This window comes from Mastomys coucha, unplaced genomic scaffold (assembly GCF_008632895.1).
Source record: "Mastomys coucha isolate ucsf_1 unplaced genomic scaffold, UCSF_Mcou_1 pScaffold16, whole genome shotgun sequence".
In the NCBI taxonomy this organism is placed as follows: Eukaryota; Metazoa; Chordata; class Mammalia; order Rodentia; family Muridae; genus Mastomys; species Mastomys coucha.
Genome location: NW_022196898.1, coordinates 89,100,541 through 89,128,446, shown reverse-complemented (window position 1 = coordinate 89,128,446; position 27,906 = coordinate 89,100,541). Strand labels below are relative to the sequence as shown.

The 27,906-nt window shown below is 39.0% G+C and overlaps 1 protein-coding gene across 11 annotated transcripts in view; it reads left to right on the top strand.

The window, feature by feature from the left end:
* Window positions 1-27,906, top strand: part of Bmpr1b (bone morphogenetic protein receptor type 1B) — a 341,025-nt gene that overhangs the window by 236,416 nt on the left and 76,703 nt on the right. Inside the window, exon 1 of one of the 11 annotated variants that reach the window (XM_031375677.1) lies at window positions 8,643-8,785. The exons of 9 other annotated variants lie outside the window; for them this stretch is intronic. The gene's annotated coding sequence lies outside the window, so the exon portion shown is untranslated. Of the gene's footprint in view, window positions 1-8,642; window positions 8,786-27,906 lie in introns of those variants that run through there. One more of the 11 variants, XM_031375676.1, reaches the window with a different exon arrangement.

Here is a 27,906-nt window from a genome sequence, read left to right as displayed (position 1 = left end):
AGACCAAAATTTCATCATTGATAATGTTTTCAGTTCTACTTTACAAACTTATGCTTAGATACTTTTCAAATTGTAGAAACCCGGGTTTCTAGGTGATATCTTCCTATGGCGTATGTACAGACAACCTGAGCACCGCCCTTAAGATGTTTAATCAAGAGCTGGACTGTACTAGTGTGCTGGATGCTCCTTCTCAAAGCTCCAAGGGCAATTGCGGGAATAAAGAAGATAAAATGTAATTCTTTCAATAATGGAATCCCCATTTAAATTTTATTTTAGCTTTCTTCATTGGGGCACATTGGATTTCCGTGAGTCTCATGCATATCTGACTTTAGGCTGAGGGAGAGATGGTGATCCTAAGAGACCAGGGAGAGAAGGTGATCCTAAGAGACCTAGTAGGACTTTCCTTATCTTCTTTGTCATTGACTAGCATGGGAAACATGCTAGTTTGGCTTGTGGAGATTATGAATTTCTGTACAAGGATGCCATGGCACAAATTTTGTAAGGAAGACAGACAGGGGCCTTGGAAAGCCTTTAAAATGGAGCCCCTAAAAGGGCAGTTTGACACAGGGACTTGGGGGTGTCAGAGTGAGCCTACTCCAGAGTTCAGGTGACGAGGTAGTGCATGTTACAGTGCATCTTACGCTTTTAATTAAACCGACAGGCATACAGACAGCAGCAAACAGGCGTTTACGAGTTAGTTTTCTGTAACTGAAGCAAAGTACATCTTCAGAAAACTGTTTCCTAAACAAGAGAAAGTACTCCTCCCTCCACCGTTCTGGAGACTCAGTCTTGCTTCTTCCCCCAAGCCTAGAATGCTGGCTCACTGCCTCTCATCACACAGAGTCGCTCAAGGGGAAGAGAAAGTGAGTCTTCTCAAGCACAAAGCGCCGCCTTCTCCTGTGAGAATGGTGGTGGATTGCATGATTAGAGAGAAAGTGGTCAAGAAGGTTTATAGAACACATCATCTAGTTAAGATAATGTTAGTACTTTATTACAATTATTCCTTTTTTTTGTTTGTTTTTTTTTGTTTTGTTTTGTTTTTTTTTGTTTTTGTAGTTTTCTTTTTCAAGACAGGGTTTCTCTGTTGTAGCCCTGGCTGTCCTGGAACTCACTCTGTAGACCAGGCTGGACTCGAACTCAGAAATCCACCTGCCTCTGCCTCCCAAGTGCTGGGATTAAAGGCATGCATCACCACCGCCCGACACAATTATTCTTATAAATGATTCACATACTGTTGAGAGGAGTTCCAACTCTGAATGAATCTGACCTGGCTGACCTGTTGTTACACCACTGTGGATTCCAGGGGCATGGGTGTCAGCCTTCTCTCCATTCATACAACCATCGAACCTTCCTCTCCTCCAGCTGTCTGTTATGCTTCATTCTGGGATCTCACCAACCTCCAAGAGGATCTGGGGCCTCCAGCTACCAAAGGGATGATGTCTGCCTCAAATATTCTTACAGAATCAAAGCATAGTGGTTCTCACCTCTGAATCATAGGTGTCTGAATCTATTACCCATACGTCGCTTACATATTTGCTCACAGTGGTCTCATCTGCATACAGAAGTGTAGCTACCTACCACACAGGGTGAGGACTAGATGTGGAAGTGTATTAGGGATATAATATGGGGCCTACAAGGGCTCCCCATAAAGCACATATTACAGCCATCACACAGTGTTCTACTTGCATTACATTCATTGGGAGATTGTAAACTCATCTTCCCTGGGTTCTTCACCTCCATGCTCTGGTCAAGATTCTTTCCTTCCATTTGATATTTCATATCAAATTTCATATTTGGTAAATGATTCATATCCCTTTCATATTTGGTAAATGATTGTTTTTCCCTAAGTGATTAATGACAGAATCATCTCAGATATTACCTCACTTGGTTGTCTATGATTAGGGTGCAGATTTGCCATTGTACTCTGTTTGCAGAGTAACACAGGAAAGAAAGTAGGGATTGAATACCTGTACGTGGATGGTGCACAGTGGAAACATTCTGACGCCTGGCTGTTTCTTCTTAACAATTAGTTCAGTTAATTGTATTTGGTAGTTTAATTGTCTCAGATGCTTTTAATTTTCTTCCCATTTTTTCAAATGCCTCATTGCTTTGTTGACTTGCACGTAGCTGTTTAAACCCTTGATTATGCGCATGCACATCTGTGTATGTATGTGTGAGAGACAGAGAGACAGACAGACACAGACACACACACACACAGAGAGAGAGAGAGAGAGAGAGGGAGAGAGAGAGAGAGAGAGAGAGAAAGAAAAAGGAGAGAGATGCATAGGCCATGCATATTCATAGCGTGGTTCTCAAGAAATAGTCTATGTTCTCTAGGTAAATGATGATTGATTTGAGATAGCATTTTATCAATGACTTCTTGAAGCATATTGCTTTGATACATTTGCTTGTGCTGGTGCTCATAGAATTAATCACTCCCAGTTTCTATACATTATGGCATCTCTCTCTTGCTCCCTTTCTCTCTCTCTCTCTCTCTCTCTCTCTCTCTCTCTCTCTGTATCTCTCTCTCTCTCTCTCTCCATGTGTGTGAGTATCAAATACAATGGTAGAAGAACAATGTTGCAGCCTGTGTCAGAAGATATATCTACTCATACCACTAGAGTTCTTGTATTTTAAAAACAGCGTATGTTTTAAATGGAAAACAATTCCGACCATGTACTGCTGGCCCAGTTTATACTAAGATGTTCAAAGTGTTTCCTATAAGTGTGGTTTTCTCTGTTACCTATGTAAATGTCTCAGCAAAGTTTTACTTATAGTTCTCTTACATGAAAATGTACCTATTTAGTTTTTGAAGTCCATCCTCGGTGAATATCTTCAGGGGGGTAGAGGGAAGCTGTCGGCTAAGGCTGTTAAGACTGGTTTACAGTAAAAGTTTTGAGATTTTTAAAGAAGGAACAAAGTCTGGTTGTTTATATTTGTGTGAGGAGTTTTTATGTTGCTAGTGGTAACTACAGAGAATTATTTTAAACAGCACCCTTTTAATAACAATGGTCTTCCCAAACGTAGTGTGGCATAGCTTTAAACTTTATTAAGTCTGCCTTGTCCCCCTTCCTCTCCCCGAGTAAATGGAAGAAAAGTCTCCAGGCTCCATGCTGTGAGTTTGATTGATGTCCAGAACATCTGAAGGACTTTTGTGTCCTGCCTGCTCTCCATGAGTTCATAATGTGTGAATACGCACAGAAGGTCAGCCCTTATCACATGTAATCGAGGCCTGAAAGCAGATCGGCACTGACAGTCAGACCCTGTAAATAAGGGCACAAATCATTGCTTGCCCAGCCTAGACAAGTTGTGGGATCTTTGCTCTCTCTTTTTACCCCTTCCCACTCAGGGGGACCTTGGCAGTGCAATGAAAGCCCAGCGAAGACGTGCTCAGAATAATGTGTCACTCTTGCGAGGGAGGAAGGGATTGTGTGTTTGTCATGATGTGACGGTCTTTCATTGAACAGCCAAAGGCAGCTCTGGGTTGTTAGTGTCTAGTGGTGTGGAATGCTGCAAATTAGGACAGGGCAGGGAGGCGGGAGGCCTGAGAAACAGCCAAAGATGCAGGCTTTCCTGACTCCAAAGTCAGGGAAAACGTTTTTTGCGCCCTGAGTGGCTTTCTACTTTTCTCTCATGATAGAATATTAATAGTTCCTTTTTTAAAATGTGAATTAAGTATTTATTTAAAAACCGGTATAGTGTCATGGGTTATCAGCACTGTCCTGCAGGCGACACATGTGTGAGCTTAAAAAATATTGTAGTCCAAAACTCCATGGAATAGTAGGAATCAAAAATGTTCTAACTTCTAAAAGGAAGATGGAAGTTTGAGTCATCCTAATGGGCCTGCATACTGAAGCTGATAAGTAAATCATATTGTAAGCATTATGAGTAGAAATACTCAGATAATAATTACAGTAGCACAGATCTGATAGTTCTTTCTAAGAATATTGAAAGATTTTGTTACATTCTTATGTACAAAATCTTAGGTACAGGAGACAATATTATTTATATTATTTCCAAATCTTTTGTGGTTTGCTTCAAACTATAAACTAAAAGATGCAATGCTTGCTTTCTGTTTGTGCCATAGAGAAATGAAGAACAAACCACACCGATGCCTGGGGGTATGGAAGCATTCCTTTCCAAACATACAGGATGAATCAAAACTTCTATTTTGGATACAAGACCCTTCCTGGTTTCTAATCTCGTTTCCAGCCTACTAGTTGCTGCTCCATGCCCCAAATCTCTGCATCTTGGGGGCATACTCTATTGCTCATAGCTCTTTTCAAACATGACTCCTAACACATATTCATAAATGTATGTGAAGTCTTGTTTTTCTCTGTACAAGGGTTCTTTACACTGGAAATGTCTTCAAAGGTATAGGTCTATTTTCATTTTTAGTTTTACCTTTTATGTGAGTGTGTGTCTCTCTGTCTCTCTGTCTGTCTCTCTGTCTGTCTCTGTCTCTGTCTCTGTCTCTCTCTCTCTGTGTGTGTGTGTGTGTGTGTGTGCATTCATTCATTTAGGTATTTTTATGTGTGAATGTGGGTGTGCATACATGTGTGTTCCTGCATGTAGAGATCAACGTCAGGTGTCTCCCTCTATTCCTGCCTGTCATTGAAGTTTAGATTTCAGCCATCTCTGTCTCCCGTTCCCCCAACTTAGAGTTCCAGATGCATGCTAGTGTGTCAGGCTGTGTATCAGATCTCAGAGCTTATGCAGTACTGCAGGCATTCCAAAAGCCTCAAAGCCCCTGGGGACCTAGTTGTTACAGGACCTCTCTCAGCTGAATCCACCTATCCTCAGGCCCCACTAATCTCTTCTGGGTAGTCATTGCCTGCGTTTTCCCACTATAGGATAAGGCAAGCTCGTTTCTGAAGGCAGGTATTACCTAGCTTTAATTTTCATAGCAGAGTCACTGACACAGGCTTACCTACCCCAACACACACACACACACACACACACACACACACACACACACACAAGGCCCCCGCAAAATCTGAGATATCACATTATATCATAAATGTAAAAATCAGGAAGATGGAATTTCCAGATGAAAATAAATCACAAATTGAAATTGGGAACAAGTTAATCTCTGTTTAGAAATACTCTTCTGCTTCAAATATATGAATATGTGATGCATTCAGCCAAAATAAATGTATTCAAAGAGATCCCTCTCCAGGTATAATTGGAATTATTTTAAAACCTGTTGTTTAAATGATAGCATTACTTTGTCGCAGGAATTGTGTGGCCAGTGCAACTCTGTGTCCTGTCCTATTAGACAAGGGGAGTGAAGGTTCTCATGTTGCCAGGCAGGGGAATGATTTTCAAGAGCTGTCAGCTCCTCTCTGATGTCTGCCGGCACTCACAATGGACCCCAGAATGCACTAATTCACTTGCTCCCTGCATGTCACAGTCATAAGACAGCTGAGCTCCCTGTTCACCATGGCTGTTTAAGCAGTTTCTCTGTGCTGTACAGGTAACTCGGTCACACTCTATGATTCTGTAAGGTTCAGGATGTTGACGGCTTCCCAGACTGCAGCAGAATCCTGCAAAGGTATAGGATGTGCTGTTCACATGCTTGACCTTCTCTGAGATGCCCAGTGGCAAATGAGACCTTTAAAAAAAAGCACCAAAAAACCAAAAAACCAAAAAACAAACCTCCCCTCTGCAGCATTCATCAAAACGTCAGTGTGTAATTTTACTGAAGAATAAAGTCACGTATGCCAGTAGAAGCTGAAGAACACCTAGGAAGTAAACCATGGCTCTTCTCTTTTCTGCCATTTCTTATAGATAAGGACCTTTAAAAGATTTTTAGCTTTTTTAAAGCTAAACTAAATGCTGGGGGGAGGGGGAATCCAGCAGTTAGCTGTGACAGCTTCTTAAGAAAGTATGTAAAGAAGTCATCAGCTAAGTGAGTCCCTGTGGCTCTCAGCACCGCCATTGGAGAAGAGAGTGCACCAGGGTTCAGCCATGAAGAGTCTGCTGTAGAAAAGGCTTAATTAGATTAGACTTTGGAAACTAAAATGTGAACTCTGAGGAAATGCTATACGTTTGGAAGAACAGGTTAAATTATACAAAAATTCTGGAAGTTTTGCTGAGCATGATTTGTTAAGAAGCATGGGTATTTCATTAGCTTTTTCTTTGAGTCCAGTAATCTAGGACCTGATTGTGTATTTTAAAGAATATCCTTGTTGTTGGCACACAACATATGTAACAACATAGAAGTCAATGCGTCAATGTAGTGTGTGTGTTTCATATTTCACAGTAAAATCCACATTAGCAAAATCTTGACTAAATAGAAACGTCACATTTTAAATCTAATAATTTCTGCTCACATTGTTAAAAATTGAGGGTATTTGGCATCCAGAATCCTAACATTGATACTTTTTTTTATCAATCCAGTCAATTGTTCAAAAGCCTTTAATATATAGACTCAACATTGTAACCTGTATTCAGAGTCCTGCACATGCTGGTTCCACTCAGTCTGGTTTTTCCTCCAACTCCTTTGAATAGGAGCTGCCTGTTCCCGGAAGGCTTGTCCCCATGCTGCTTCACAAATGAAATATCATTCTTAACTCTAGCCTCGCTCACTTGATCCCTCCCTCTCCGGCTCCTCTTCTGCTACACATAGTCTCTTCACCTATCAGAGCAGAGCTCACTGATCTGCAGCCCACCCTGATCCATGCTCTAATCCATGACTTGTCTATGAATGGCATTTGAGGGAGTGTCTTCAAATGCTTCACTTTCCCCGTTAATTTGTTATTCTAGATCTTCTTTTCCTGCGGTGTTGAGTGCTTTGTTAGTGTACCTACTTCGGCTAGCGTCTGGTTCAAAAAAGTCAGAAATAGCTGTTTGTATCAGTAGGTTTTAACTCAAAAGTGGGATTCTGGGGAAGTGTGAGAAAGAACTGTTTATGCGCTGAAGAAGTCCTCTCTGCCCTTTTGGGGGCATGTGACAGTGGAGCTGTCCCACATTTCAGCCATTCACTCATTGCCCAAAGCTTAGGCTAAACTCCAAGCTGGCAGCGGACCCACAAGGCAGTGTGGCTCTGAGCCCAGCAGAGAAGGTTTGAACACATTCCATGTTTGATTTCTTTTTTGTCTGCTTTCTCCCTGTTTCCTGATTGCCTCCATTAATTTGCATGTCTATTCTACATACATGTGCTAGATTGCGGTTATTTTCATCCCCTATTGCCTTCTAGCACCCCCTTCATTTTCCCACAAACCCCTTCTTCCCACCTAGCCCTCCAGTAGCCACATTAATTAGAGAAAATGACACCCCTCTTCCAACAAGTCATTAGTTCTCAGGAAGGGATGGGGAAGATGGCAGAGTTTTTGTTCTAAAACTTTTTTTTATTAAATATCAAATAAATGTATCGTGGTGATATATTAAGCCAACTGGGTGAAAAGCATCCACTCTCACAGAACTTACACGTGGGAGGCCGGAGGATGACATCGACTGCCTTCATCACCCCTCACCTTCTTCCTTCAGTAGGGATTCATTCTCACTGATCTGCAAATCTGCCAGCTTGCTCCGCCTGAGAGCCCCAGGGATCTGATCTCTTCGCCCTATCTCTGCCCACCATGCAGAACTACAGGTACCCGTGACCACCCCTGGCTTTTCTTGAGGTGGGGAGATTTGAACTCAGGTCTTCTTATGTACACAGCAGTCACTCTTACCCACTGAGCTATCCTCCAGCTCTCCTCAAACATCTTGATCAGGTAAAGAGATGAAGATATAGGAAGTACTCAGCTATAGCTACCTAAAATAACACTGGTAGTCTCCATAGGCACTGACAATTCATTTATACATCTTGGTAATCTCAGAATAAAAGAAACAAGAGTCTCATTTTTTTTTTAAAGTACTTCTCTGTGGGAAGAATTTATTCAGTCTCCTGGGAAAATGAATATTTATAAAGTATAATGTTCTGCAGTTAAAATGAAAGTTAACAGATTTTTTCTGTATGTAAGGTTGATAATTTTAAAAGCACTTTTTATTTGCTGTACAGGTAATAAAACTGTAGTTATTTATTTAAAAAAAAATGACAATCACGTAGGCGGGTGGTAGGAGCGTGGTATCTTGAAGCATTGGCTAAGATATTTTCAGTATGGGACTTCCACCTGTCTGAGGGTTGGAGCCAGTCATTTGATCTGTTATTTAAATGTTGGCACAGTGTGAGAATGCCTAGGAAAGTGTCCCTTTGCTTTGTTCAACTATCTCTGTGATTTCATCCAAGACAACACCATTAGTTCTCCTTGTTCTCACACTTTTTTTTTTTTCAAAAGTGACAATTCTTAGGCAAAAAAAAAAAAAAAGAAAAAAAAAAAAAAAAAAAAAAAAAAAAAAAAGTCTGGCAAGAGAAGTAAACTCTTTTCGGACAGCAAAACGCTGGTATGGTCTGTCTCACTGCTGCTGGAGGCAGGGGACTTGGGTGCTGCAGAGGCAGGGTGGAGCCTCTTGTGCACTGGCCCTGTGTGGGCGTCTAGGTCAAACTCCTTTCTTTAGAAAACAATCGGGGAGGGGTCCTTTCCGCCTTTGTTGTCCTCTCCAGGAGGTGATGCTGAAAGACTGTGGTGACAAAACCAGTGTGTAATAGCCTTGTCTTTGGGTCTCCTCTCAGGCTCGGAGGGAAATCCTAGCTTCTGTAGAGGAGGCCAGGCAGGAAGCTGCAGGCAGAGCCGGCTGGTTGCCGCAGCTGCTCTCCTGCAGTGCGGTGGGCTGGCTCCCAGAGCTGGACGAGCAGCTTCCCAGTTCCTTGATCATTCTTCTGCTTTTGCTCAGGAGGGTAAGATCTGTGGCACATACCACAGGGCTGACAGGGGCCGAGTTCATGTGGAATTTGGGGGCTTTTATCACACTAAAGGGCAGAAGTTCAGTGGCTAAAACTTCCCACCCCCATCTCCATCCTCCAACTGCTCTGGGTATTTTTCTGCTTTCTCTCTCTGGCATAGCTCTCTAGGTAATTTATTAGGATAATTGTAAAGTCATTTAAAATTTCTCATTTTTTTTCCTAACAAGAGTTAATTTCAGTCCAGTTTGAAAGTTTCAGTATGGACTTTAATTCTCAGCAAACTGAAACTCTGTATGTAAAGATTTCAAGACCATAACCAAGTTCATAAACTTTGTTTTGACCAGGATAGTTTGAATCCTATTAGGATCTTAACTAACATTGCTTAGTTAACTTTGTAGGCTGGGGTAATTTTTGTGTGGATGCATTAAGCAAATGTGTGACTTTACAATTTTAATAGTTAAGAGTTTGTGAATGTGTGAAATATCTTTCTGCATTTAAAAGCTGTGGTTTGATGTGTAATGATTCAACCAGAACTATGCTAACATCAAGGTCAATAAAATACAGTAATTTGTAAAATGGTTTAATTGTTCAGATAAAAGAATAATAATTTCAAGAGTGGATAAGCTCCTTTTCTTAAGGTAGAAGGAAGGCAACTTAATGAATATGAAATATTTCTTGTGGTAATGAGTGAGGTGATGAACTTATGGTGTTGGAAATACTGACTTTGTAAAATTAAACCAAAAGATAAAGGAACTGTGAACAAGGCTGAAATGAATTTGAAGTTCAACTTTGCTACATACTAGACCACTCTTTGTAGGATGAATTTAGGTATAGTATTTATGATTAAAGTTTCTCTTATCAGTTATCTTGTATTTTTAATAGTCATGTACAGGATTATTACTTTTAACATCTCCAAGTTTTTAGCGTGTTGAAATACTTTATGACTTGGTTTTAAGGAGAAATACTCTGAAATAAAATGATTGGATGATATAAGTTAAAACAGTCATTGCTATAAAGACAGGTTAGGTATAATCTACCTATAAAAGCTGTTATAATCTGGTATCTCTTAGAAGAGGACATGAAATTTTAAGAAAACATGCTGCTTAAGAAAATTTTGGAAAGCTCCAAGCATAATGCCTGGGAGGTAGAATTCTTATTTCTCTATTAAAAAGAAGAATATTTCCAGCCTAAACCTAATTTTTAATTTTCTTTTAATATTTCATCTATTATAAATACCTGAATGTGGTATCAAATTATGCCAATGAAAGCAGAGACCATGTAATGTAGACAGAATCCATAAACCATAAGCTAAGGTTCAGAATATAACTTAATGTATAAAAAAAAAATGCTCTCTTCTGGGAGATAGACTCCCAGAGAAGGTCCTTGTTGCCTTCCCAGTCAGACAGGCTTCCCTGTTCCGGGTTCTTCCTGCCTGCACATGTGTGCCTGCACATGTGTGCCTGTGCCTGCGATGTACCTTTATGCATGTGTGTTCCACAAGTATGTACATTTGAATGTGTATAAGCATGTGTCTATGGACATGTGTGTTTGTGCTTCTATTCATTTTAGCACAGTAACTGAGGACCCCATGTCTAGCATGCCTGGTTTCGAATCTTAGCTCTGCCACAGCCTAGGTATGCCTACTCAAAATAGCTAACTCTGATATCTCATTTTTCCCTACCATAACGTGGAGGTAATGATTGCATTTTCCACAAGATTGATTTAATTATTGGATGAACATGTATAATGATTTAGAGTAATGATGTGTAATAATACCAGAAGTTTTATAATTACCAAATTCATCATTGGTAATTAGTTCATACAAGAATCAGAAGTTAAGAAGTTGGAAATGTATAGAGGCTGAACTATGAAGAGTCCTGGTGTGGGCTGCATGCCGAATCCTGAATGACGTTTCCTGATTAGTCATCAATGAACATCAACTTCTTATGATAGAATTCTTGTTAATAATATTGTATAAAATAAGCTTCACTTACTAATTTTTTTTCTTGATGAATACAGATTGCGATGAGGGCTATGAATTTAACCATTGAGCAACTGCCAATCATGGACTGCCAAATTTCAATAGTTATTGACAACTCACATGCTTTATAGTAATTGTGCAGGAGTTTGATGATAAAGCCATCCTCTTAGACAGACTGGTGTGTGTACAGATCAGCAAAGTTTTCGTTGCTCTGAGGCCAGCAATGGATTGAAAATATGCAGAGATCTGAAATCCGTACTTAAATAGTTTGTTTACAAATAATAACAAGTGGTACGTGAAGAGGATGAACAAGAAAAAGTTGTGTACAGTCTTGCTGGTCTATCCACAGTGCTACAGATCATGTGACATAAGAGTGGGACAGTGGTGTGTAGGTGGCCTGTGTGTAGGGCAACTGACAAGCTTAAATCTTTCTACCATCTAAATCTTATCTCAAACATTTTCCTAGAGCAGATATAGGCTTAGAAAACGTGAAGCGAGAGTAGATCTTGGTGGAGATTTTGAATTCCATTGCTTTTACATTGGGACACTGTGACTGTCTCAGAAGTGAAGTTTTTGAAAGCTAGAAGGTCCTTTAATGTGGTATTGCTCTCCTTACAGTGACAATGTGGCCCTTAGTGGAGAAAATCTATAGTGTTCATTAATTCTTCAAACAGATTTAGAGTAAGACACACGCACACAGACACACACACACACACACACACCTTGACCTTTGTTGTCAAAACAAAGTAGAGAACTATCCACACTGCACGATGCAGTGTATAAACAGTATTAAAATAGAGTTTTGATCTCTGTCTCTCTAAAAGTTATGCTGAAGGGACTTAAGAGATATTAGAAGCCTAGTAGACTCACTGACCTGAATACTAACCATAGGCTGTTGATATCTTCACTCACGGAGAGAATAAAATGTGCCGTACCCGATGAGGATGGGGCTCACATTTTAACATTTAGCCAGGTAAAGTGTTCATTCCGAGCCCTGTTTAATATATGTAAAAGAATCTTAACAGTTTCTGCCTATATAACCATGGTGTAGTGATATAGCGGTGAAATTAAGCTAAAAAGAGACATTTATATCTTATTGGAGAGAGTTATGGGGAGATAGAGGCAAGATAGGAAGTAGGAATTGCTTTTTTCCCCCTAAATGTAAAATTTTCCCAAACCCAATGAACAAAAATAGAGCTTGGTCTCCAGGGTCCCTATAACTTCCTATAACCCAGATTCTACATCCTGTCTCTTCACTGCCAGGCAATATTATACAGTTTTCCTAGTGTAAAATATTTATATCTGACCTGCTTGACACTAGTGTATATTCTAAAAATCTTTTATGAAACATTTGAAAAAAATTGGGGGAAATTGAAAGTCTAATAGGGGGAAGGCTAGAAAGGTGGCTGTGCACATGTGGTCTCAAACCAGGCTACAATACTGTTGAGCACCTAGTTTTGGTAATATTTTTAAGTGAAAAATGATCCTTGTTACCATATGGCAAAATATAGTGCAAAATCTGAACTGTTAGACCGACACAGCTGTCGAACGCATACACGTGTTTTAAGTGTTCTCTACTGGAGCTATTATGCGGCATTTCCAGAGATTAATCTTGGGCTATTAATCGGCAGTAACTGCAAGTTGTGGTGAGCATCCCAGATGGAAGTAACATGATCTGTGTGGTAATTTACCTGGTCGGAGAGAGACAAGACTAGAGTTTGCAACTAAGACTCTACAAAGTAGATTACTTAACACCTACTAGATGTAGATTCACAATATTTAGTTCCATCTTTGTGGGAGAAGCTACGGGACTTAAAAAGTCTTGATAATCGTGCATGTCTTATACGTGTATACATGTCTGACATACATAATCTTACATTTTTAATTACAATTGTGTGAAGGCCTTTGGGAGACTAGTATTGTTAGGAACGTCAGAGGAGTACCGTCTACTTCATTCCTATCCTCTGTAAGCCAGGGAGTACAAAGTGACATTTTAAAAATCTTTTTATTTGTTGAGAACTCTCAGGAACGACTCTGTGGAGATACTTTTCCGTCATTTCTTAAATATTTATTTTAAAAATTCATACAAGAACTTGAACAAGTCTTCAATAACTAACAGCGACAACAGCTAACTATATGAAGATTGTCTTAATTTTCCGCTGGTCTGAATTTCTTCCTCTAAAGTCCAGGTAAACTCTCAATCACCTATGGTTTGCATGCCTAAGTGGTGACTTTGCAACCTTAATAGGTTTTTTTCCCTTTGAAAATTTCGTATTAATAAGCATAAAGTGATTTCATGATTCTGTACTTACTATAATTCTGTTTATGTTTTAAACTCCTCCACCCGTCTATTAAATCTGAAAAAAAGGAGTGGTTTAGGAAGAACTAATTTTATGCAGATACTATCTTCATAACTCTTCATATAACATCACACTATTGGGTGGGAGAGGTGGTTTACTAGGTCAAGAGCTCGCTGAGTGAGCTAGAGGTTCTGAACAGGTTACAACCCCGGAACCCATGTAAAAGGCTGAACATGGTGGCTCAGTTTTGTGATCACAGCACCATGTTCAGCTTTCTGGCCAACCAGCCTAGTCTGCTGAGTTCCAGGACTGTGATACTCTGTCTCAAAAGACAGAGTAGATGGTGCCTGTGAGAAACACCTGAGATTGGCCTCTGCGCTCCACAAGTAAATACACACATATGCACACATTTGCACCACATGCCTACTTTAAACAGATGTGGACACACATACATGCACACACACACACTTACCCACTTCCCATTGTTTGTGTTGATGTTTTGATTATAAAGAACAGACATCTTAGTAGAGAAGGAAAATTGAATGTAGACAAGTCAAAGAACTAAGGGAGCTCACAGGTCTGCAGGGAGACCAGAGGCCCACACTTCACCTTACACTCTGCAGCTGTTTTCACTGGCATCAGACACGAAGACTTTCTTTGCCTACCTGTTCCCCAAATACTGCAAATCCAACCCCTTTTCTCCCTGAGGCACTTCTGACATACCGTTTCCATGACCTGGAACTCTCGCCCTTTTCTGCTCTGGCTATCCATATTTGCTTAAATGTCATTAAGTTAAAAGTTTCCTTAATAGTCTAAATTAAATGAGTCCCTTGATATCATTCCTCACAGTTGGTTCTCATTTTCCTTTATACTATATATGATTTATCATTACATATGCTACTCCTTTGTGGAAGCTTACATCTCAGAGGAAAAGCTGGGTTCTGTGTTCATAGATGTCTCTTGAGTGCGTAGCATCTGCGTGATGTGTAGACACATCTGTCCTACTTCTCCTTTCTCATGTGGCTGACATTGTTGTGAGATATTGGTATTGCAAGCATTGCCTGTTTGTTTGTTTATGTATTTATTTGTGACTTGGATCTGCAGATCTGCAGAGTTAACTGATGAGTGTTAAGTATGTGTTTCATTGTCTTTTCTTCTTAAATCTCTGAGAAAGAATTTGCTTAGCTACCGACCTTAAAATGTCAAATGAACCTAGCTCGGATGTTTATTCAGCCAATACCAAGATGTGCCCACAGTAACTGGCACTGTGGGCAGGTGCAGTTGTGCAGGAAGTGTCCCTTTGAAGTTAGAATCAGAGATGTTTAGGGAATAGAATATAGCTCAGTGGGAGATCTCGTGCCTAGCAGCTCTAGGCCTTAGCTCTATTTCCAGCATGGCAAAAAATAATGTTTGCTGTAAGTGCTGTTGACACTCACAGCACTATGAATCCCCTTAGAACCCCCTGGTTTATGATCAATTGCTATTACCCACTAAATAGTGTGTTTACTAGATATATTCTAAAATATCATTAATTCTTACTTGAATTCAATTATCAAGACATGGCGACTACCGTAATTAATGCTACCACAATTCAGTGGTTTCTACACAACAATCTGAACAGAAGTGTAGTGGTTGATTTTATAGTTGTTGTTCTTTTTAAGTAGGTAATCCTAGGTGCGGGGGTGGTAGGAAGAGTAACACAGGAACCCTGCATCAGAGTGATTGAGAGAAACAGTGGTTATGTCACATTGTCAAAATCCAAAGTTCACCTCTTGGTTAAAGTACTAGTTACACACCTGACATCTCATTCATAATTCCTGAACAGTTTGAGGCTGGTCTTGTACATACCTCATTTGAGTGGACACTAGAAACAGAGTGCCTGAAACTGCTTCTCATATCCCTTTCTAATTCAGTTGAAAATTAACATATGTATCCAATACATTTATTAAGTGTAGTATTATGTGTTAAGTATGTGTTGAAATGGCTCTTGTACATATTGATTTCTCCTCTCCAGTATTTGTCCTACACAATATATTCATAATTATCTTGATATTTTTTAAGTATAAGTTTTATATATGCTGAAACCATAACTTAGACTACACTATAATTAAGCATGGAACCTCAACAATATGAGAGGTCAGTAGGGACCACTCCCCACACACTCCCCACACTTTGTAAGACAACAAAGCATGACAGAATTACATAAACTCATTTCTATTTCTGTTGACTCTCAAATATAAAGAAAAGATTTGAAAACTCTAGAACTATTGAATTGTAAAGTTGAATAATATAAGAATATTATATTCTCTCTAATAATAACCTTTGGCCCTCTCTACCACATTACCTTTTTATAAAAAATGAAAAAAGATAGATTAATATTTCAAATAAATACTCTCATCAAGTCTAAAGGATAAAAACTTGCTGATCTGTGATTGTTTCATTTTAATGATTAGTGATTTTTGTGGACAAATTCTCCACAGCATGTTTACCTTAGTTAGAGTTTAATATTTTAAGGTTATTAATCTGTTACAAAGCAACACTATTATGTGTCCATTTTGAAAAAGAAAAAGGCTCCCAAAGTTGATGTTTTATGTTATGTGTAACACACTGTATTTAACATTAAAACATTAGGGGATATTTGGGGAAATCTTTGTAGGAATATTTGAGTGCTCTGGATAGAAATAAGTTTGCTATTCAAATCAGGTGATCAGTGACCTGGAGAGCAGCCTGAGCGGACCTTCAGTGTGAAAGGCAGATGGCACTTTGTCGAGGTTTCTAACATAATAATACCCTTTAATATCACACTCTTTGTTTGTGAACTATACATATCCATACATGTGTTTCTTATACATGTGTTTTTATAGGATTGCTGGAGCTTATTGAAATCAGATAATATCAGTAAATATTTTCTACTTAATTTCCTGAGTGAAAACATGTTATGAGGACTGGATGTAAAGAAATAGGAGCATAAATCACATACATGATTTCTTCACAGATATATCACATTCCTTCAATTGTTTTTGGCTTGGATTTTATGAGTATATAGCAAGCAGTTGACTCCTAGCACAAGCAATTTACTTGCAATTATGTGTGTTGTTAATCTATACTACTTAGCCTTTCCAGTGAAAAATGTAATTTTCTGTGTTTTTTAAAAATAGACTTAATGACAAACATCTTGCAAATTAGATTTTCATATATTTCATCTCTCTCTTATGCTCAATTTAATCTATCAAAGCCACACATTGTTGAAGACATCTGGTATTGAGCTTAAGCAGCTGGATTTCATTTGTAAAGGTTTTAAGCAAATTTTGGTACTTGCCAACAATAATACAACAGCTGGCCAATGTGTTTTCTCTGTGGCAGCTTTGTGCAAAGTGGCAGAGGAGCCCCGAGTTCAGGAGCAGGTGATTTTCTGCCTCTTTCGGTCCTGACTAGAAGGAGGTGAAGGGTTTTTTCAGGTGATTCTGTGTTTCTTCAGAGCCATGCACACAGTTACTCTACCATTATCTACATAGATAAATCCCAGTGTGTGTGTTTGTGTGTGTGTGTGTGTGCATATATTTATCCATATATTAAAAGAGGTTAGAGAAGGGCCACTGAGTGCCCAGGATTGTCATCTTCCACCATTTCCTGGCCAAGGCTTGTTATACTGTCTGTGGAGAAGGGATCAGTGCAGAGCCATGGGCAGCTAGCTGAGTAACTCTAGGAGCACAGAGTATGGGCTTTCCCAGCAGGATTATGTATTTCTTGCCTCAAAATCACCACAGATCATTAATATATAGATGCCAACACTCCATCACACATCTATAAAGCAAATATCTGCGCGTTCTTTCACGGGGTTTTTATACACGCTGTCATGAATCAGAAGACTTTGTTCATTCTTTCCTTCAGAAACAATTTCTACTTCCCGAGACAAGTAACTCTTTTGTTTACATGTATTTAAAAGAAATAGTCATTTTCATGAATAATAAAAAATAATTTATTTGAAAAGCAGTTTATGTACCCAGGTTACAGTGTTTTTTATTTTATTTTATGTTTTTATCTTTTGTTTGTAAAACATAAGAATGAACCATTATTTGGTAAAACAGTTGTTCACAAATCGTGGAACGATCCACTATAATGTAGAAAGTGTAGGTAGCAAACTTTACTTTCTTTGAAGCAATTCATTTTGATCTGAGATATTTTTTTAAAATAGTGAAATCAAATGTGAATCCTAGATTTCTTACCTTTTCACACATACACAGAGAGAGAGAGAGAGAGAGAGAGAGAGAGACAGAGAGAGAGAGAAAGAGAGGGAGAGAGGGAGAGAGAGGTAGGGAGAGGGAGGGAGAGAGAGGGGGAGGGAGAGAAAAAGAGAGAGAGAGGAAGAGAGAGAGAGAGAGAGAAAGAGAGAGAGAGAGAAAGAGAGAGAGAGAGAGAGAGAGAGAGAGAGAGAGAGAGAGAGAGAGAGAGAACGTTTGTGTGTTTGGGACTATGGCTGAGGCAGAACAGAAATAAGTAACAACCTAGATAGAAAGCCATAGATAGTAGAACAGTCTCATGAGGATGCTGAAGTGCTGCTGGTGGCTTCTGGCTGGGGTGGGGAAAGATTCAGTTTTCTTTGTCTGGCGACTGGGAGTTTGATCATGCTTCAGTGTGTATATAGGCAACACAAATTGGGTGAAAATGATTTATATAGACACATATAATATGTATATATATGTATAAACATGTAATAAAGTATAATATGTATATACATTATGTATACAAATATATGTATGTGTGTGTAAAGTCATAGATACATGTATATATGCATAAAGAAATACATATATAAATATACAAAATTAGATCTCGTCTGCTGATAACCGTTAAACACCTGTTTGGCTCCGGGAACTCACTTCCAAGTTTACAAAGTTCCGTGAACTCCCTTCAGGAAGTGCCATGCCGTTGACTGCCTCTAGCTCTGTGCCCACCCCTAGTCACATTAAACATGTTCCCAATGAAACTAATTTATGTGTTTGTCACTGTCTAGCAGTGTGGAGAACTCTTCTGGGAAGAGACCAAGTCATAACTCTCTTCTACTGGAAAAGTTCTGTGCCAGAATTCTTACTACCTTGCTTTAGTATTGTTTTGCTCTTTCTGAGTAGAGAGTTGAGTTTTCCAGACAAACACTTCTGAGTTCCAGGGAAATATGGAAACACACCCAAGAAGTGTGTGTGTGTGTGTGTGTGTGTGTGTGTGCAGATGTGAAGTTTGTCTCTTCGAAGCTAATAGGTAGTGAATGTTGTTAAAATGTAATTAACTGCAAATGTGCTTTTTTTTAGCTTATCTTGTTTTATAAATTATCATACAGGCATTTAGGGGAGATTCTGTTTCTTCAGGCATTTAGGGGAGATTCTGCGCCTACAGCCCTTACTGTACTCAAACAAACAGAGACTATATATATATCAAATTCAAAGAGGGAAGAGAAGAGGTGGCGAATGCTTTGGATTGTTTCATTCCGTGATCCAGGTCATGCTTGAACCACATCTGCAGCTTTGTGAAGTTTCTGCAGGAAGCAGAGCAATGCAGCTGTCTCTAATGTACTGTGAACCTTGAAAGGAATTTCTTTTCAAGTAAGGACGGAAGTAGTTTGTGTGTGGGGTGATGGAGTGAAGGGTTTTATTTAACAGAAAATAAAGGGCAATTATGTGTGTAAAACAGCCACACATCTTAAAACAATCCTAGTAGGAAGGTATGTTAGAGGTACCTATGTGCATAATTGAAAGAGTGTTGTAAACTTTTCATAATCTGCTTCTATTTCCTAGGCTTTGGTAGAAGAAAGGGTTTGCATATTTTTGGTGACTTTAAAAGTCTCACCGTTGGTCTTAAAGGGAGACCAGAAGTTGGAATCTCAATGTTAGTGCTAGCATTTTAGAATTTATGTGTTTAGTTAAGGACTATGGCTGAAGTAACAGCCTAAACAGAAAACATAGAAGGGAATGCTCATAAATTGTAATGAGGATGCTGAAGTGTAGCTCTCCATAACAGATAGCTTCTGCAAGGGATGAGGGACGACTCAGTTTTCTTTAAGGGTATGGCAACTGGGTATGCTCCAGTGTATATATGAGTAACACAAATTGGACGACCTCCTCCTCCTCCTCCTCCTCCTCCTCCTCCTCCTCCTCCTCCTCCTCCTCCTCCTCCTCCTCCTCCTCTTCCTCCTCATTCTCCTCCCTGTTCTTATTGGGAGGGGGAGGTTACAAGGGGAGGGGGATAGACCTGTGAAGACTGTGAAGTAAGTACAATGGGTGTTCATGATATAAAATTCTCAAATAATCAAAAATACTTTTTAAAAGAAAGAAATCTGAAGCAAGTGTTTGCTACATGCACATATATCACCAAGTTACACAACAAAACAAAAACAAAAACAAAACAAAACAAAAAGCATCACCACCTCAGAGGATTGATTTGAATGCCTGAATGAAACAGAGCCAGGGACTTGGTTTTTGCCTTTTTTCTTTATTCTGTTATATTCTACCTTATTAAAAAGCATTTGTGTTCATGGCAAGGTATTTTATGCTTGTTTATTTACAGTAAGGAAAAAAAAACCGAGGACTACATTTAAGTTCTAGGGGGAAAAAGAAATTACACACCACCTGGAAGAATAGAGCAGCTTTCCCTTTTCTTCTTGGAATAGTTATCTCGTGAGGTAAGTTGAAAAGTACCTCACATAGCTCCACCTCCTAAGAAGACATCTGATCTCAGCTTTACTGCTGCAGAGTGAGTTATAACACTTCTACAGAGTCATTCCTTAATGCTAAAATTATGCAGTCATTGTTCCTTTCCATTGCTGGACATCCCTTGTACAGTGTCCCTACAGATTTGCACACTGGGTTTTAAGGCATTGGGCAGCAGAGACAGAAGGATGGGGGAAATCATCCGCTGGCTTCAGGAGGAGAAGTGGCTGCAGTACTCATCCCACTTCCCTACCTCTCTGCTGATTGATTGTCCACTGAGTGTAAGTGTACACGTTGGCTTTGAAAGCTGAATGAGAACACTTGTCCTTTGTCGGTGGCTTGTTTTGATTCTTACATCTGCTCCAGAAAGGGTTTTAAAGGTCCGTTGAAGATGCTCTATCATCTGTTTTTATTTTGTATGACACATGGGCAATATCATGCCCTAAAAGTTCTATAATGCCTTAGGTTAGTCTGCAGATTATTTTCATATTCTTGTGTTTAAAGGAATCATTAAAGTATACTTATAGCTTTATTTAATATTAGTAATATAACAGGAAAAACTGAAATAATTTATTGGTATTTTTGCAACTTAAAGATACCCATGTTAGCATTTTTTTAATGTGACAATGCTTGCCGTTTTTAGATGGTAGAGATAAAGAAAGCTGAGAATACTTATTTTGAGATGTAATAACAGGCTAATTTTGTCTTTCATAGCTTTACTAATTAACATAATTTGATTAAGTCAAGATAAAAGGCTGGTGCTTTATTATCTCATTTATTTCATTAAATCATGAAGCAGGCTCAAAGGAGTTAAGTTATACTTTGGGTCATAAAGTTAATATAAGGTAGTACCTAGATTAAGATGGTCTGACTCCTATGTCACTTTTGTTATCTACCCTCTAAATATCTGTTAAGGGAAAATATTTATATGGTTTCAATTTAAGAGAAGCTTCAAAAATGTAAAGCATAAAATTTTAGAATCTTACAATGGCAAACTTAATACTTCAGGGAAGAAAGCCACAAAAAAGCAGGATAGACCATGCTCTTGGAAAATGTGCTGCATGGCTTATGAAACAAAATTATTATCAGCTGTCTATGTCTTTAAAAAGACAGAAATGAAAAGCTAAATGATATAAACATAAAAAATAATGAACATGCAATTCTCAGGAGAAGGATGTAAATATGACAAGCAGATAAATAAGAGAATTATAAGCTCAAGTAATATGAAATACCAAGCTTCAGGAAGCCATCTGACAAAGTCATTAACAGTTTGGAATTACTGAGGTTTGGCAAGTTAGGAAGAAGAAGAAACTCCTAAGTGCTGTTGGTTATAAATTTCCTTCTGAGAGACCAACAATTCACAGGTGTAATCGTCATAGGCCAAGGAAGGAATCTTAAGACATAGCATTTAAAAGTACAAGCAACAATAAGAGTTGATAAATGGAATTCATTAATTAAAATTAGGTTCTCTGCTTCAGAGCACATCACCAAGAAGGGAAAATATAGTCCACAGAATAATAAAAAAAAGATATAACCCATACATTGGATAATCGACATTTATTCTAGTGAAATGAAGAAAACAACAAAGAGTAATCCTATGCAAAATTGGACAAGTTTCTAAACAGACATTTAAATTTATCTAAACAGACATTTACATGGTGGAACAAACAGATGATCAGCATTGTTATTTCTTACAGACTTTCAAATCAAACCTGCAGTGTGATACTGCTTTTACATCTACTACATATTATTATTGCGATAGAAACTACAGTTAATAAGTGATCAAGTGGTTTCCTGAGGAAGAGTGTGTGTTCAGACATGCACCTGAATGTTTGCCATGCCATTATTCAAAATAACTGTGAAGTGTAGACAATCCAGACATCCATCAAACTGAGAGCAGATTAAATAATTATAGAAATTTCTTTATTACACATTTGTATAATTCATATTCTAGAAGAGAACCAGAAATAAAATCAAGGATGTTCGTCCCCTATTCTATGTCAGCTGGAAAGCATGGGCTTTCTTCTTTTTCCTTTGTATTAATTGAAGGCTTGGCTCTAGCAACTGCTGCCTACAATTAAAATCCTGAAGTAGGGTTCATGCCTCTACTATTATTTGCTTTTCATGATGTTAAAGATAAAAATTTCATTTTAAAACATGAAGTTTAGTGAGGTAGTTTGTCACTTTGTTATTTCATTTACAATAAAAACCATCTACGATTAAATGATGTTAGACTTGTTTCGAGTCGGGCTCCTTTTCCTTTGCTAACATAGTAGAGTAGGCCACCGGCCATTGTCCTCTTTGGATCCGGTCAAGGGAAACAGTTTCTCAGCAGACAGTTGCTATATGGAATCGAGAGTCTGCCCCTGTTAACCTGCCCATCATCCTTTAACATGGCTTCTCCCCACATGTGTTGAAACGGTTCTCAGAAGAAAAGCTCGCTCTTAAAAACGAGTGTCCATTTCTTTTCTAGTGGTGATGCAGATGAATTTCTTTTCCTACACGTGGCATAGTGCCCGGCTGAGAACCCATCCACAATGACATGCCTGTAGGAGGATCTCATAGTCATAACAAAAACATATTTTTCTAGAATAATATTTTTATTTTTTTTCTCATTCAGGGCCAGGGTTGGAAATCAACCTTGAGCTTTCAAGTTTGTGTGTCAAAGGTTTCATATCAAGCGTGGGGGTGGTCTCACTATGAGTTGTAAGACAAGTGTGGCTGTGCTCAGACACAGAACTGGGGTTTATGTTCTGTACGTACCCTGGACAGTGCACACAGAGCAAAGGGCACTCCTTCTAACTGCTGCACCTATAGACAGTAGTTGGAGTGAAAGAGCCATGGCGAAGCAGTGAGAGAGAGGTTGAGGAGTGGGGGGTTTGTGTGATGAAGGGAGCTGGAAATGCCAGTGCCAGATGGGGAAAGACCTGACTTCTCAAATCATTTCCCACATTCAGCATTACATGGAAACTTGTTGAGTTGACAAAAGACATTCTGCTGTCCTAACCTACATCTATTGAGTCTCAAAATGCTCAGAAGTACATTTTTGAATAGGCTGGCAGGTGATCTGGGTATGCAGGAAAATTTGAGAAGCACCTGCCTACACGTTATTGGGATCTCAGTGTCAGGCACAGAGATGAGTTTCCACAAGCAATGACCATTGGTGAGCCACGCTAGAATGCTTCAAGGAGCTTACTATAGAGTCTAAGGGCCTTTGATTAAATGGTATTTGTAAATTTTTTCCCAGGTGTTTTGCATTTTAGATATTTTCATTTCTATGACAATCTTATTATGGATCAAGAACACATGGTCTGTTGGCATCTTCTGGAAAAATACATTTGTTCCAAACACAGATGGCTAGACTCAGAAAACCTAGTCAGTCAAGAAGTTTACCCAACAGAAACCTAAGCTGAAACTAAAACTCATGGTCACAGTTTTCATCTGACTGAATGTCTTATATTTGCTCTTACCAAATGCACAGCATTAAGTAAATATTACTGTAATATATCATTTAGCCTTATTGATAAGGAACACTGTATGAAACAGGATTGTTTATTTTGGGGATGTCTTAGTACATTTTTTAGGTTGGTCTTAAACTTATATGAACAAATAGCCATTCCACAACTTCTAGAGCAGCTACTGTGGCAGGACATGCATCATCACACCTACAGAAATAGGAGGTCTTTCATCTGTAGATCTGAGATGGGAGTGACTGCACAATAATCTGATTATGCAACTCCCTCTTTCAAAGCTGTTTTGATCACAATTGGAATGCATTTAGTTTACTATCAGAAAGCCGCATTTTTATGTCTCAGTGAGAAGTGAGTATTAATATACAGTAGGCAGTTTTCTTCTTGAGTCGCCTAATCTTATAAAATGTCCAAGCGTGTACTACACCTAGCTCTTGTCTAAGAGCTACCTGTTTGGGAAAAAGTAGTGTTTTCTTTTGTTTTTGCTTTTGTTTTTGTTTTTGTGATAAAACTTGGATTTTATTTTTGTTATCTGGCACTGAATACTTAAATGTGTTTGGATATCACAGGTAAAATCTCTTGCTAGTTGAAATAAAAATGCTTCATATGAAAAGTTAGTTGCGGGCAGTATTACTATGTCTTTAAAACATGGGCAGCATGGTCCTTCATTTATCACACCATAACAGCACAGATTATTTTCATATGTTGTTATATGTTCTACACATTCAATGAAGATAGTGATAGCCCCAGGCGGGAAGATGATGTGGAGATGAGAGAATATCAATAAGAATAGTTTTTGAGAAAAAAAGCAGTGTAAATGACCAAAAAGGAAGTATCCACCCAGCGGGGACCTGCAGGCTACAAGGGCAGGCAGTATCTTGGAAAAGAACAGTATTAAATTATTATAAGTGGGGAGACTTACACAAGCAAGATCTCAAGAACTTTAGAGTTGCGGCAAGGGGGGGAACTGACTGAGGGAATGTAGAAAATGTACTAAGACTTCTCCAAAAGAAACAATCCCTTTGCACCCACTGTCTCTTATCTACAAGGCGAAATGACATATTTCTGTAATATTTACTTGGTATAGACTAGCAAACAGAAGACATCCAGTTGGATGAAAATTGTGACCATGAGTTTAAAATTCACAGTCGGTTTCGGTTGGGTAAGTCAGTTGAGTGTCAGAGCTATGGGGACGGTTTCTGTTGGGTAGGTCAGTTGAGTGTCAGAGCTATGGGGACCGGGAACTTGAGGTGGGAAGGAAATGGTATGTGATGACTGGGTTTCCGAAGCAACCGCTTTTCCTGTGGGTGGCCTAGATCCCTGAAATAAGCTCTAGGCAAATTAACATGATTACAGTTCCCACTGGCTTTCTCTTTGAGTTAATGGCAGTTCCACCTGTAAATTGATTAAGACACCTTTCCTTTTTCCCTTAAGTGGGATATGTAATTCACTCAAACATCATTTTAATAGTATTCAAATTGTGTCCTCAGATAGTGGTCTTTGCAGCCCCCAGACTGCAGGAGGCGATCCTGTGAAGGCAGTGGCCAGCTTTGCAAAAGGTAAACTGGACTGTCTTCCCTCTTGCCATTCAACATGCTTCCCCTTTGATGTAGCCTGGACAACTCATGCAGAAACCATACCATGTCCGTATATCTCCTGTAGGAAGTGACAGAAAATTGTTCTAGGACAGTTTGATTAATGAGAGTAAGAGGAGGTGAGAGGCAGTCATGGCTGGAAGTGCTGAGGCATTTCATGGTACCATTAGTTAGAGATGAATTAGAGAGTAGCCCAGAATTACTCCTCCTTTCCTTCTCTGTTTCATACCCTAGTCATTCATATACTGTCCTGGGATGGCAGTCACAAATCGACTACCCCTGTGCAAGCACTTGACTTTGGTTTTGCTCTTTTAGGAAACTAAGGTTATGGTAGTGGCTTCAAAGTGTGTTCTTGATAGAATAATTTCTCCTCATCCCTTGAACTACCACCTACATATGTGCTTGCCTGCCTGCCTGTCTGCCTGCCTGCCTGCCTGCCTGCCTGCCTGCCTGCCTGCCTGCCTGCCTGTCTGCCTGCCTGCCTGCCTGCTTGCTTGCTTGAATGGTTGCAGTAGTCTCCTGGCTGCCTTTGTTTTGCTTTGGCTGTCTGTAGTCTTATCCTAACAAGCAGAGGAATGTTTCCAACAGGGCTTCTCCCATCAGGTCTCCATTTCTGATCTCGTTCCTCCTCTCGCCGGACATGCTAGGCTCAGCCATTCTCTTATAACACAGGTGTGTCTGGGGCATCTGCTTGTTAGTCCTTCTCGCCAGAACATTTTTCACTTTTCTTCATGGGTTACTCTCTTCCTTATCTTTCTTTGCAAAAATGACTTAATAGTGAGAAAATTGTAGGTATCCCCAGAAGTAACTGTTTCAAGCACACCTTGTCTGCTTTTCCACTTTGCACTACACTTAGAAAGATTTATGTGGGTTCATGCAATGTTTCTCTCTCTCTCTCTCTCTCTTTCTCTCTCTCTCTCTCTCTCTTTCTCTCTCTCTCTCTCTCTCTCTCTCTCTCTCTCTCTCTCTCTCTCTCTCTCTCTCTCTCTCTCTCTCTCTCTCTCTCTCTCGTAGTAACCGAAAGGGATGTGTTAGAAGAGAATTGTATTGACTAGGACTAGGACAGTGTGTTGTTAGAGACTGTTATCTGAACAGTCCTCAATAAATAATTATCTAGTGATTGAAGGAAGGCATACTTTAACAAATGTAATTCTAACTGAAGTATAAAGATGGTTAAGACAAGGTAGAGCTAAGGATGAGACACTGAAATGCTAGTGATGAGCAATAGAGCAAAAATCATCAGAACCTCCATCTTTCAGTGGAGTCAACAGAGAGGTGAGGAAGGACAGAGATATATAGAAGATTATGATGAAATTATTATATTCTAGTCAGTTTAATGAAAATAACAAGGGATTTTCTATGACTCTAAAGGTTTAGGGCTTTGCAAACTGATGAGTGATGGTTTTCTCCATCAGAGAATACTAAAGAAATCAGATTAAGTGGAGCATGGTAGTATGTGCCTATAATCCCAGCATTTGCAGAGCTGATGTAGGGGCATTGTGAATTTGACAGTAGTGCGGATATCTTAGTGAGACTCTTAGTTTTTAAAACAAAAAATAGATTCAGAAAGAGATGGGGAGAGAGAGTTCTCAGGAAAGATGAGGAATGGTTTCAGATATACTGTTAGTTTTGATATATAAGGGAGTATTCTGGAGTGTTAAATGATCAATTGAATATATAACATTGAGTCCAGGAATACTGTCAGGTAACCTAATAATGATCAGGGAACAGTCTTGCATAAGCCAGCAGACCTATAGTTTATGTTTCCATACACAGTAGTTCCCAATCATTAGCATATTTATATATGCTTTGCTTATATTTTAAAAATTAATATAAAAGATAATACAAATCTCTGTATTTCTCTGTTAATATTTTGTCATTGCTTAGTTTTTCCTGCTACAATATGGAAATATGTAAGAGCAGCATGTAAAGATGTTCTTTGACTTGTCTGGCTAGCCTTAAACCCTGGGTTTCGATTGTATAACCATCATCTTTTATTGAAAACATGTTGGGGTACATTTTTCCTTTAGTCACTGGAAATGAGTAATTTCTTTAGCAAAACATTTGGAATACATGAGATTCTTAAAAGGTTCAAATGTGTTCAAGTAGGATTCTTGGCATGTATGTATGTTAACAATACTCGGCTAGTAATAGTTGTATTCTTCTCAAACACACTTATATATTTTGAAGCTCAGAGTTTGCCAATAGCCTTCATACCTCGAGTGATTTTTGTTACCTTATTTAGTAGAGGAGAGTGAAGCATCTTGAAGTGGTCTTCAGTCTAGAAATGTATTAAATGATTTGATTTTTCAAAGGAACCATGTTATTGGAAAAGTTACTTGATACAGCTTGCTGAAGCAGAAGAGCAACAGAAAAATTTCTGGAAATGTATAGAGATGGAGACAAAATTACCCAGTGTTATCAGTGATCATCCCTTAGCTGGCTAGAGCACCTACACTGAGTGCAATCCTTGACCCACCTGACTATAATCTTGCTGCTGTCTCATGCCCACAGTTTGCAGTAAACTTTGTTGTTAAGGATTTCTCTTTCTTTCCTCTCACTGGAGACTCAGCAAGGTTCAGAAGCCTCAGAGGCTAGTGTGGATAACCATCAAGTGTGGATAACTATCAGGAGAGCCTGATTCTGGATATACATGACCTGCGTTTGGTGCTAGCAGTGAAATCCCAGCTATTGCTTTCTTGTTGGAAGGAATTGTGAGCACCATAATTCAAAGATCCAAAATAGCTCACATTTATTAAAACTCAAAGAACCTGGCTATTTAACACACTTCATAAGCTTAGAATAATTTTTGGTGACTTCTCAGAGACATAGACAATATAGCACGTGTGTGCATCTATATCAAGAGATTGTAAGGAATTGTGTCACATGATAAGAGAGGCTAACAAAACCCAGTCTTTGTGAGTGGCAAATGGGAAACCCAGAAAGCCTGATTTTGTAGCCAGTAGGCTCTGGACCATGAACACTAAGGTTTATGTTTGGCTTTTTAAAAAATTCATTATTTTTAATTATTTTATTAGTTGCTTCTTCTTCTTCTTCTTCTTCTTCTTCTT